The sequence below is a fragment of the Bos taurus genome, chromosome 8 (assembly GCF_002263795.3).
Source record: "Bos taurus isolate L1 Dominette 01449 registration number 42190680 breed Hereford chromosome 8, ARS-UCD2.0, whole genome shotgun sequence".
NCBI lineage: Eukaryota > Metazoa > Chordata > Mammalia > Artiodactyla > Bovidae > Bos > Bos taurus.
The window spans coordinates 49,201,241-49,214,321 of record NC_037335.1 but is presented as its reverse complement, the minus strand read 5'-3'; the positions used below and the strand labels follow the sequence as shown (position 1 = coordinate 49,214,321).

General features: G+C 36.5%; 1 long non-coding RNA gene across 1 annotated transcript in view; it reads right to left on the bottom strand.

Annotated features, from left to right (window-relative positions):
* Positions 1-209: 209 nt before the first annotated feature.
* LOC785403 (uncharacterized) overlaps positions 210-13,081 on the bottom strand; it is a 47,908-nt gene continuing 35,036 nt past the window's right edge. Inside the window, exons 5-9 of the long non-coding RNA XR_009495579.1 lie at positions 12,612-12,735; positions 7,628-7,748; positions 4,054-4,140; positions 1,539-1,630; positions 210-619 (exon numbers count right to left, since the gene is read on the bottom strand). This is a non-coding gene — a long non-coding RNA (uncharacterized lncRNA). The remainder of the gene's footprint in view (positions 620-1,538; positions 1,631-4,053; positions 4,141-7,627; positions 7,749-12,611; positions 12,736-13,081) is intronic.

Sequence of the window (13,081 nt, the reverse complement as noted above, 5' to 3'; positions counted from 1 at the left end):
GCTCCATCTACCAGTGCTCATTCATTCCCTTCTCCATTGCTCACAGTGACACTTGGGACACCAGCTCATGAGACATGGGTTTAAAACCCTTGCATCGCATTACACTTCATTATCTTAAAATATCCTCATAAGATAAGAGCCCTCATATGAGGAGGCAAGCTACACCATACACTTAAAAAACCACAACACTAGGATGACATACAACGAACTGAACTGAGCTTAGAGGGATGAATTTTATTAATAAACTGCTTGCTAAGTGAATTTGAAGCCCCACATTTTTCTAAATTAAACAACAAAACTTCCATCTGGTCTGAGAATCTAAGAACAGGAACTACCCATGGAACGGGGCTCTGCTGGAAGTTGGTATGGTTTTGGCTTCATGACTAATCCATACGTGGGTGTCAGGTCAAGCTTGACCACGGGGCATTTCTTCAGTGTGAGCTGCTGCAGAACTGTGGTGATGAAAACGAATACTTCATTTTGTGCAACCTCTTCTCTGAGACACTTCTGGATTCCCATTCCAAAAATGAAGATTTTCTCAATAAGATTTTTATTCAGTTCCCTGTTTTCATTCAGAAATCTCTCAGGTCTAAGTAAATTGGGATTATCCCAAATAGTTCTGTATAAAATAGACAAAAATAAACATTTTTTAAGAATTTGTTTTATCACTTTTGCTTTTGTTGCCAACTTCTCCATAATAATTTTGCTTTGGATAAAGTCTTTCATGCAAGTTCAGAACAACGTATATAAAGTTACATATGCATATCTGTGTGTGTGTGTGTGTGCACGCGTGGGTATGCTGCTTCCCAGCTGGTGCAGCAGTAAAGAATCTGCCGGCCAGTGCAGGAGATGTGGATTCAACCCTTGGGTCAGGAAGATCCCCCTGGAAAAGAAAATGGCAGCCCACTCCAATATTCTTACCTGGAAAATTCCATGGACAGAGAACCTGGCAGGCTACAGTCCAGGGGTTGAAAAGAGTTAGACATGACTGAGTATGCAAATGTATATGTATATAGTTATGGAGGTATGTAATTAGATAATTATTGTGGATATATATGTCATTATTCCCTTTAATATGTTGACAGATTTAGTTATAAAACTTAGTACAATTATACCTGTTTTTCACAAAAATGGTTTCTGGTTCATTAAATAGTGAATAAAATACATGAAACGTATTTTAATTTTTTATTATTTTAAATGAATAATTCCACAAAAGTCTCAATAGAATATTACAAAATTGTGGTTAAGTAAAAGGTAATAAATATTTTAATCTCCTTGGCTTTAAGCAAGAGGGACAGGAAGGATTAGACTATTGAGGCCACACCCCTCACCCTGGTGTTCTTTCACTGTGTTTAGGAAATAACCTTCACCCATCATCACAGAGAGGAGCCAGGTCTCCTGAAAGCAACTCTGATTGAGGGGGTTGCCCACATTTGGTTCTCTCTCCTCCTTCCACCTTTTGTTACAAGCACTGCATCAGGCTCATCCACAACTGAGAGTGTGTTACCTCCATCCTTAGCCATACATCAGAGACTCACCTGACTTCATGAAGAACTGGGTCTCTTTGTCTATAGATGTCACCCTCTTCCTAGGAGAAAAATTTGTTTTCTCTGCACCGGAGGTCATAGACCTGGAGGATTACAAATGATATTCAGTCCTCCAACAAACTTCGTTTTGCTCTCATAATATTTTAAAAGTAATTCATTGCTGCTAACATTTAAAAATCAGAAGATTCCACAAGAAAATCTCCATTTCCAAGTTTTTGTTTATAACTAAAAGAGCTGATAACACTGCGACAGTGTCCTGCTCACCAATAGTTTACTGGGTTGGATAGATACAACAGATGACCTCTCCCCACTGCTTCAACATACAATCACTTTTCATATTTTCCATTGTTCAGTGCGTGCTTGAACTTGTGACCTTTTGAATAATTTCCCCATAATATCAAGTCTTGAATTACATACTCATTTAACTTAAACAAGTGCCTTCTTACAAAGAGTATTTCTTTATTAGCACCTGTGTTAACTGAGCTTGTTTGCTCATTACTCAATAGTCAATATAATCACAAGTTCTTAGGATACTAGAACACTTGAGATACTTAGGGTTGTACTAACAGAAAATAAATACCATTCAGTTTACACTGACTGTATTTCTTTTTACAGTAGGTTTAAAAATGTTTAGGTTTATCCAGCGTAATCACTAGGTGGAGAAGGGATGTATCAATCTCTCTGACAATAAGCTTTCCAGTGGGACAGACTATACAGTGTATCCCACCATTTTGCTGGTTACAGAGATCGTGAAGGTGCTGTTAGGAGCACAGGATAATAATTTCCCTCCCTAAAAGCCTAGCATCTAAGCCATCAGTCAGATGAGGTCTTGGATAAAGAGGGAGAAGCTATACAGAGTACTGTACATATGGCTAGCTGAGTGTATAAGAATGCAGTCTTGGGAATTCCCTGTTGGTCCAATGGTTAGGACTAGGTGCTTTTGCTGCTGGGGCCCAGGTTGGACCCTCAGTAGGGGAACTAAGATCTGGCAAGCCATGTGGTATAGCCAAGGAAACCAAAAAAAGAGAAAAGAATGCAGTCTTTATCAGTTTGCTGGAAACATCAAGCCCTCGCTACATGGAGCATATAATTTCCATCAAACCAGATTTGCATATTAAATAGGATTAGCACTGGATGTGAATCCTGCTTCTGTTACCTGCTGAAAATGTGATCTTAAGTAATTTGCTCGATTGGGCTGAAAGTTTCCTCATCAGTAAAACTGGGATTATGATAGCACCACTATGTAGGATTACTCTTGAGGTCAGAGTAGATATGTCTGAGCTTTTTGTACCCAGTACACAGTTGTTGTTTTAGCTGCTAAGTCATGTCTGATTCCCTGCAACCCCATGGACTGTAGCCTGTCAGGCTCCTCTGTCCATGAGGTTCTCAGGCAAGAATACTGGAGTGGGATGGCTGCCATTTCTTTCTCCAGGGGATCTTCCAGACCCGGGGATCAAACCCCTGTCTCCCAGGTTGGCAGGGGGATTCGTTACCACTGAGCCACTAGGGAAGCCCCCAGAACACAGCAGGGGTCTCTAAATATTAGTTGTACTCTTCCTTATTCCCATCACGGCCATCACCACCCATCAGTCTCATTTTTCACTGCCTGAGGTACTTTCAGCTCAGCCTGCCCTTCTGTAATTGATACAGGCAAGCCTCTAGCTGCATTTTCTTCACAAATATTTAGAGTGCCTACTATGTGCCAGGCACTGACCTAGGTGCTTAGGTTGAGGAAAAAGCAAATAAACAAAGAGAGAGACAGAGAAAGAGAAAAAACAAACCCCTGCTTAGTGGCTTATACTCCAATGGGGAATTTCAGGCTGCTTTTCAAATATGGGCTGTTCTTACCCATGTAGAGGGTGAGCCCATGAAGCCCTTGGCTCACATCTCTCCCTGTGAGCCCACTTTTGAAATTCAATTTACTCTGAATGAATTTGTATTAAGATTTCATCCTTCCCATTATCTGTGAGGAAAGAAAACTGAATTTCTTTCCAACTTCTTTCAAGGGAAACAGAGGGGATGAAGTTTGGTTAAGAAGAATGAAAACTTTTCCCAAATTAATAAAGAGCAAACAAAGAACTAAGCAAATTGTATCTCAAGAAATAAATGGTGACTTCAGTTCAATTCAGTTCAGTCGCTCAGTCATGTCCGACTCTTTGTGACCCCATGAACCACAGCACACCAGGCATCCCTGTCCATCACCAACTCCCAGAGTCCACCCAAACCCATGTCCCTTGAGTCAGTGATGCTATCCAACCATCTCATCCTCTGTCCTCATCCCCTTCTCCTCCTGTCTGCAATCTTTCCCAGCATCAGGGTCTTTTCCAATGAGTCAGCTCTTCGCATGAGATAGCCAAAGTAATGGAGTTTCAGCTTCAACATCGTTCTTCTAATGAACAACCAGGACTGATCTCCTTTAGGATGGACTGGTTGGATCTCCTTGCAGTCCAAGGGACTCTCAAGAGTCTTCTCCAACACCACAGTTCAAAAGCAAATGGTGACTTACTCATCATGATTTACTTGATACATATTAATAAAGGTGCATGTTTTCCTGGGTATGAAATAGCCATTCAGAGTAGTGTCTGCTGTAGTACTATAAGAAAGAGAAATACAGCATTATAACACATCCTGCAAACTCAAATAACCCATCACTAAGCTGCCTCCCGCACTGCATGGACTATTTTTATTAATGCTATTTTTTACTGTAATAATGATATGACATCTTTGTAAATCTCTATTCATTCATAAATTGATATATTTTTTCTGAGCTCTGTGCTTAGTCGCTCAATTGTGTCTGACTCTTTGTGACCCTTTGGACTGTAGCCCACCAGGCTCCTCTGTCCATGGTATTTCCCAGGCAGGATTACTGGAGTGGGTTGCCGTTTCCTTCCGCAGGGGATCTTCCCAACCTAGGGACTGAATTTGTGTCTCCTGTGTCTCCAGTATTGCAGGTGGATTCTTTACCACTGAGCCATTAAAGTTATTTTTTACTGTAATAACGACATGACATCTCTATAAATCTCCATTCATTCCTTAATTGATGTATCTTCTACCTATTGTCAAATTACTAATATATTCTTTATTTTGTATTTGTTAGACATATTGAGCATTTAATACACTGAGGGCATTGCTATGAGCTAAAATTTCCAGAAAATCATCACAGTATTTCTATGACAGAGTTGGTCATAAGTAGACATGCAATTACAACCAGAAACTTTTAAGGAAATTATAAAGAATTTTCTGTGTATACAGCATGTTTTTGTCTTTTACTAATAGATTAAAATAATATACATCAGTTAGTACTTGATAGAAGTATCTAGGAATTGGAATGCAATTGGAACTAGGAAATCTGAATTCTAGATATTTTTCTAAGTGAGATGTTGGGCAAATCTCATATCTACTCTATGATTTCATTTCCTAGCTGTGAAATGATACTAGTTGTACCTGGAGGATCTAACTTGCACCTGGAGGATCTAAGTTGCTTCTAGAACAAGTATTTTATTTTTCTAGTTCCATACTCAGACTTCTTTATGCATACTGTACACCTTTCTCCTTTATACTTCTGTGATTATGCATGGCTCAGATTGTCATGTTATATTTCCATATGGTACTTCCTAACTTCCAAAATGGCCCTCACTCTCAGTGACATTTCAATGTGATAAGTTTGAGAACGGTCACTGGACACAATTGTCTTAGCCACATCTGGGTTCTCTCTTCTGATTACCCAACCTGTAGAGAAGGTATATCTCATCTATAGTTATTAATGGACTAAGCTGAGGAGCCAGTTTCATACTTCCCAGGAAGACTGCAGTCGTCCAACTTCACCAGAGTATGAGTGGAGAAGTATGTCTAATCCAAGTGAAAACTATGACTAAGCCTCCTTAGTTTAGATCTCAGCCAAACTGTGCAAACTAGTTCTGTTAATTTAGAAAGTTAATATTTGAAAGTCTCTTTGACCTTTCATCTTGTAGTTGGTATTGAACTTTGGCAAATAATATGGATATTACTCATTGGGTGTCCTCAAAACCCAACAAAGGATAAGACCAAAAAAAGGGATGGACCTATTTGTTGGAAGGATTACCTGTTCCTATGTAGCCACTTGCCTTTCTCAGTACATTCCTGTCACTCCCTCTGTGGATTCAGCTGCTCAAATTCTAATCCATATAAAAAAGCACATGTTCCTACTCTTTGGAAACCTAGCATGTAAAATTTGATTTCACTAATATGAAAATATGAATGATTATATATTCTAAAGGAGGACTTAATATATTAATGCATTCATTGTAGAGTTTCTCTTTCTGTATATATGTTTCCAAAACTTCCCATATAAAACTGCCTTTCTATACAACTTTTAAAAGAGTGTATATCCAATAAATATTTATTAAGGTACTGTTTAACCTTCATGTGTGTGTACATATGGTACAAGTAATAGCAAAAATTTCATCCCCTTTACCTAAGATTGTTTTGCTTCAATCTATTTCATTTTAACTTATTTTCTGCTTTTTGATCTCTTGTCCTTTTAGTTGGAAAATTGTAAATATCCAAGTATAGAATGGATTAGTCCCAAATGATATATATAAAATGCCTTTTATTAATATGTTTGTGCTAAAATTCTTGGGTCATATCACACTACTCTCATTGGCCAATGCATCTGATCTTTTTGGTTTATATATTACTTCATTTTTTCACTTTTAATAATATAATGAATACCTATTTTCTAAAATATGTTTCTCCTTATTCGTGAGGTCCTCAGATGTGTTTTCAGAATCCCAAAGTATATGATCACTTTCATTTCACCCCAAATGCCTCCGGTAAATTTGTTGTCTGTTCCTTATTCCTTAGTAAAGCTTGTAGATTGTATTCTTTTATGTAGTACCCAAAGTCACCCTACAGAAGCCTTTGAGACAGAAAAGCTGCATCTTTAAGTGTAGGACCTTTTTGAGGGGCTTCCCTGATGGCTCAGATGGTAAAGAATCTGCCTGTAATGCAGGAGACTTGGATTTGATCCCTTAGTCAGGAAGATCTCCTGGAGAAGGAAATGGCAACCCACACCCATATTCTTGCCTGAAGAATTCCATGAACAGAGGAGCCTGGTGGGCTATAGTCCATAGGGTCGCAAAGAGTCGGACATGGCTCAGTAGCTAACACTTCACTTTTTTATTAACTTAAGTTAAAGATGAAATCTGCTTCAACCAGAAAGGGGATCTGAAGGAAAGAGATCACTGTGAATAGGTAGCATCACGTGAAATATGGAGAGCAAACTGGAGAGGCAAAATTCAGGGGACTGAGCGGCTAACTGTCTGGGTTTGACTGCTCAGCTAGTGGTCTTCCCCTTTGAGGTCCCTGGGCTGAGGCCACTGCATTCTGCTGTGCCAATTACCACACGCGGTGAGAGACATTCCCATACTTTCACTATTTAAAGATGGGAAGAGAAAAAACACTGAGAGTTTAATTTTTTTTATCTTAACTATATGGAATGGAAACAGTTTGAACTACTAGAACTTGAGTTGTTTACATACATATTTAATAAAGCCTATCTACTTAGCCTATACTGGCATGCCTTTGGGAGCTGGAGAGTCTGGCATAAAGTTTAGTAAACTTTCAAATACCTATAAATGTATACTCTGTTCAGTCTATTTGTGGCAACACTAGATTCCTCCATCTATTGTCTAGCAAAATTCTTAGCTATTGAAAATGAAGCCATATCACATTAGCAGGTGGCTAAGGCTGCTCATGGGGGTAAGTTAAGTGAGCCTGTATAATACTTAATAGCCAAATACAAATTATGGTTAGATTATCCATTGCTCCAAATTTCAATATTCTTCCCTCCCCTTAATTAGTAAATATATGATGAAAGTTAATGGCATCATAATTTAGTTATGGGAAACATTCACATAATTTCCCTTGCTCTAGTTTAAATTTCATTAAAGAGTTTCAAAATAAAATAAAATATTAAAATAATATTAACATAATATAGATTTTGAAGAACTTCCTTCATTCATTCTAATGCTTTAGATTCCACACTCCTCCCACACCGCTTTGGGACCAGTTGTTGTCCCAAAGGAGAAGCATATCCTTACCAATGAGGAATAGTAAAAGGGAGAAAGGAGGTATGCCTGAATATTTCATTTATAAAAGCTTCTGTGTAGGGTAAAATTTTCCTGTTTTCAAACCTGGGTGATTTCATCCCAGTGTTTCCATCTGAGGGGAAAAAAAAAAGATTTTTAAAATTTTAATTTAAAATGAAAATATACTCATAAAAATTATATTTTTCATCTGAAAGCATGTTACTAATTTCTTCTTGAATTTTGACTTGAATTTCCGGATAGTATATCAAATAAAGAAAGCTCCAATATATACATGTTGATATTATTTCAAACCCTGAAAATAAAGAGAAAGTGTATCTTAGAAAAAGGTATTAGCAAAATCAGATCTTCAATTTACTTTGTATTTGAATACTAAGAATCTAAGGAAAATAATCTACATATGACTGCTCATTAACAATTATTAGTAGTTGCCAATTATTAATAATTGTTAACGAGCAGTCATATGTAGATTATTTTCCTTGGATTCTTAGTATTCAAATACAAAGTAAATTGAAGATCTGATTTTGCTATAATTATTATTTACAAATACAATTGTATTTGTAATTTGTATTTATAAATGTAATTATAAGTTGTATTTGCAAATACAATTATTATACATTAAGGTTTATTTCAAAATATAGGCTTAATATCTTGCCCATTAAAATAGCCACTATCAATAAAACAGAAAACAGCATATGTTGGTGAGAATATAGAAAAAATGGAACTCTAATGTATTGATGGTAGAAATGTAAAATGATGAAATCGCTATGGAAAACAATATGAAGAGCTCTCAAAATACTTAAAAAAGAATTACGATGTGACTGATCAACCTCACTTCTCAAAATACACTCAACACAGTTGAAAATATGGACTTAAAAAGATCTGTAAAACTATGTTCATGGTAGCATTATTCACAATAGTCAAGAGATGGAAACAATCCACACATCGATTGATAGACAAATGGATAAATAAAGTGTGGTATATACATGCAATAGAACATTTTGCAGCCTTAAAAAGAAGGAGATGGTGCCACTTGCTATGATACGGATGAACCTCAAGGACATTATGCTAAATGAAACAACTTAGTCACAAAAGGAAAATACTGTGTGATTCTTCATATGAGGTACTGTCATCAAAATCATAAAAACAGATTAGAAAAGTAGTTGCCTAGGGTTGGCAGGAGAGGGGAGGGTAAATTGGGGTTTAATGGGCATAGAATTTTAGTTTTAAAAGATGAAAAAGTTCTACAAATCTGTTGCACAACAATGTGAATGTACATGACGCTACTGAATTGTACACATAACAATATTTAGGATAGTAAATTTCATCTAAGGGGCTTGCAACCACAGTAAAAGATAAAATTAAAACTTTTAATGTACAGATATTACTATAAGGCCAATTAAAACATTGGAAATAGCTCACTACAAAATAAACCATTGTTATAATGGCTATGATCTAGATATACTAATAATGTCTTAAATCATAAATAGCTATTGAATGCTTATTCTGCTCTATGCTCATTTCACTGAGGACAGAACTGTGCCTCGAGGACCTTATGGACCTTGCTTAAGGTGACTCAGCTCAGAAGAGACAGGTGGGATGTAAACTAGGACTTACCCGGCTTCAAGGCCATAAGTTTGTATAAGTGCATAATGGAAGGTTGAGTACATTCAATTTTTTGAAATACTAACTTTTAGTGTAGTTATTTTATTTTAAAAATTCATTCTTTAAACACAGTGTCTTCACTTTTGATATCATCTATACATTGGTAAGATGCTTTTCATTTATTATGAAAATTAAAGCTAAAAGGTCTATATAAAACTTCATCTTTTCTCAAGGATGACTTCACATCAAAGAATGCGATCAGTTTTCTTGAAAACCTACAGTCAGAAATATCACATTAAACAGTTTTTCTAGACTGTTCTAATTGTAAATTCAATTCAGTGATGACCTAACGTTTCAGATTGCAAAGACTTAGTCTGCAGTGTACAAGACCAGGGTTCGATTCCTGGGTTGGGAAGATCCCCTGGAGAAAAGAAATGGCTATCTCCTCCAGTATTCTCGCCTGGAAAATTCCATGGACAGAGGGGCCTGGCAGGCTACAGTTCATGGGGTCGCAAAAAGTTGGACATGACTGAGTGACTAACACTATTGCCAACATTAAAAATGTTATTTGCATTTTCTACTAAATCTTACAAAATCTAGTAGCAAAAATGAATGGTTAAATTAATATAACATTTAAGGTTTTCATGATGATGATGACAACAATAACAGTGATAATTCCAAATAGTGATCACTTGATTGTCCTGTCATTGGAAATGGGGGCTGTAATTAGTCTCACTCTAGAGATGAGAAACATGCAGCACAGAGATGGTTAAATATTTTACCAGGACCACACAAGAGACAAAGTGAGTCTCTAATTCAAATTTGTGGTTTCACTGCACTGGGACTTCAGAATTTGTTTGTTCTCTAAACAACCTTGCATCACAACATGTGCAAGAAATATGCCCAAATTTAGCATCAGAGCAAAGAGAACTCCTTCCCAAACATCTTTTCTCAAGACCTGGTTTTACATCTTTTGAACAGGGCAATCTCTTGCAGTGAGCCAGTAGATTTCAACAGTTCTTATGCCATAAAATTTCTAACATGACTTCATAGTGCAAGGAATTATCCTGAAAATAAATTGCCCAAATGGATTTGCCAACAATGGTGTCTATAGTATCGTACAGCATGGTACGAGAACATGGAATTCTATTCAGAATATATTGTCTCCATTTGCTATTAAAAGAAAACAAAACAAGTCATGAATGCTGCATAAAAGACACTGATTTTGCACACTGTAGAGCCATGAACATTATATCCAAGACCTAGGACTATTTGGATAAATATCAGGATTCAGATTTTGATCATCATGAAATTTTTTTTTTATATCAAGGCTTAAGCAACCTATTATTTATTTTGGCATGAGGAAAAATAATAGAAACAAACAAATGCCTCTGTTTGCAAAGGAAATTCAGGAACACAAATATGTAGATCCTAGGAAAAAAGTGAATTAAATTGCCAATAACTACAGCATAAAGAAGAAAGGAGAATACAAATCTGAAGAATATTCCACCTAAAATGAAACTGTTAAAACATCTTTAGAATTTTGCTGTTGTTGCTGTTATACTAAGGGAATTTGCTTTCTACAGTCTAGTATCTTACAAGAACTATAAGAAATTTGATAGTGTCAGCACAAATAATAAACAATCTATAATAGGGATAGAAGAGAGCTTTTTTAAAAAAAGATTTTTTGATGTGGACCATATTAAAGCCTTTACTGAATTTGTTACAATATTATATCACAAGGCATGTGGGATCTTAGTTCTTCAACCAGACAACCGGACTACCAGGGAAGTCCCTAGAACAGAGTTTCATTTGAGCTAAACTGAGGACTGTAGCCCAGGAGACAGATTCAAGAAGCACTTGAATTGTGTTTCCCCAGAATTAAAATGGGGAAAGTTTGTATAGGAAAAAACTGCAAAGTTACATAAGGTGTCTGTCAAGAATTATGGCTGGAGTTGGCAAGAAGTAAGTGTGGTTGTTAAGCAAGGATTGCCTAAGGTCCGAAATAGTTGCTTAGTTACAAGGAGAAACCTTCAAACCATAAGTTTGTAGCTGGCAGCTACTAGCAGATATTGTTTTGAAAATGGCTGGTGTTGTCCTTGAGTTTGATATATCACAGAAAATTCAAGTTCTCAGTGATGCAGAAAGGTGTCTGAAACTATGTCCACAATGACCGTCCAGCTCCATTACAGATTCCTGAACCACAGTTTTATATTTTGTCAGAACAAAGAACAAGCATCAAACATGAGAGGGGTACATCCTTCAAGGTTTCAGTGAGTCAGCATGACATGGTGTCTGAGAAGGAAATTTCATCTTCGAAGGAGTGCTAGAATTGGTACCATAGGAAGAGGATGATATATTATCCCTATCTTCAAAGTGAATAAGTCTTTTCAGTCATGTTTAAATCTTTGCAACTCTATTGACTTTATGTAGCCCACCAGGCTCCTTTGTCATGGGATTCCCCAGGCAAAAATACTTGAATGGGTCGCTATGCCTCCTCCCAAGGGATCTTCCCAACCCAGGGATGGAACCTGCGTCTCTTAGGTCTCCTGCATTCAAAGGTGGTTTGTTTACTGTTGAGTCACCTGGGAAGCCCTGTCCAAATTTGAGCACAAAGCTGAAGCCAAATCATGTGCCCACCATGATAACTTCCCCAGACCTCAATACCTGAAAATTGCTTTCATCAATAGGTAAAAATGGTTTAAGAAGAAGAAGAAAAAAAAAAACTGAAGTGTTAAGAATGATAGTGGTGTGATAGCGATATAAATTATCTTCCTGAAAAGGATATTGACAATCTGTATGAAAAACTCAAGAATCCTTTTATTATGTGACCCAGAAATTCTGTTCATAACATAAGAGTACTATGAAAAAGGAGACAAAATTGATACACAAAGATGGTCATCTTAGCATTGGCAAGATATTCAATATCTGCATTACTGAGACACTGACTTGTAAAATGTGGGGAGGGTACAGACCATGGCATACTATGCAGTTGTTAGAAGCAGCGAATTAGAAATACACCTAACAACCATGATTGGATCTTAAAAATATAGGGTTTCATGAAAAAGGTTAGAAAGGAGATGCAAATAACAATGTAATTTACATATATTAAAGTTCATGATAAATATAAGAAGATACACTAGTACATGAAAATATCAAGCCCATTTTATAAGAATACATAAGACAAAAAAACAGTACTTAAACAGATTAAGAATAAATGTCAATGGGTTGGGAAAGGGACTGGGAGTGGGATGTAGTTAATGTAAGAGTAGTAAATGGCCAATATCAAAAGAGGGAAATACTTTATAGCAGAAAACAGAAAATTGTGATTAACTGTCATTCACCTTAAATACTGATAAATAGTCATACATACCAGCTCCAACGAGGTCACTCACAGTGCTTATAATTTCATCATCATTTAAGATGGTTATTTTGGCGACAGCATATTTGTTGTGGCATGCATTAATCAGAGCATCAGTGATATCTTGGATATGGTCCTGAGGACACAAACCTTAACATGATTATTCATCGCTTCTTACATTTTACAGCACATACGACTCTCATGCAGGAAGAGCCATATTACCATGTAACTTGAAATGAACCCAATTAACTTAGGAATGTAAAGAATATAAGTAGATCATTTTAAATCTTGCAACTAATTTTGCTTGTCAGTGGTAATGATCAATCATAAAAGAGTGTAGTGAAGAAAACCAAGTTACCAAACTCAATTTTCTTCTTAAAAGTTTTTTTTTTCAATCAATAAAGAGTATGCCTATGTCTAGAAGCACACTTAGAAAAATTAGAGGTTAACTTATAGAGAAAATGCTAAGCAATAAATATAAA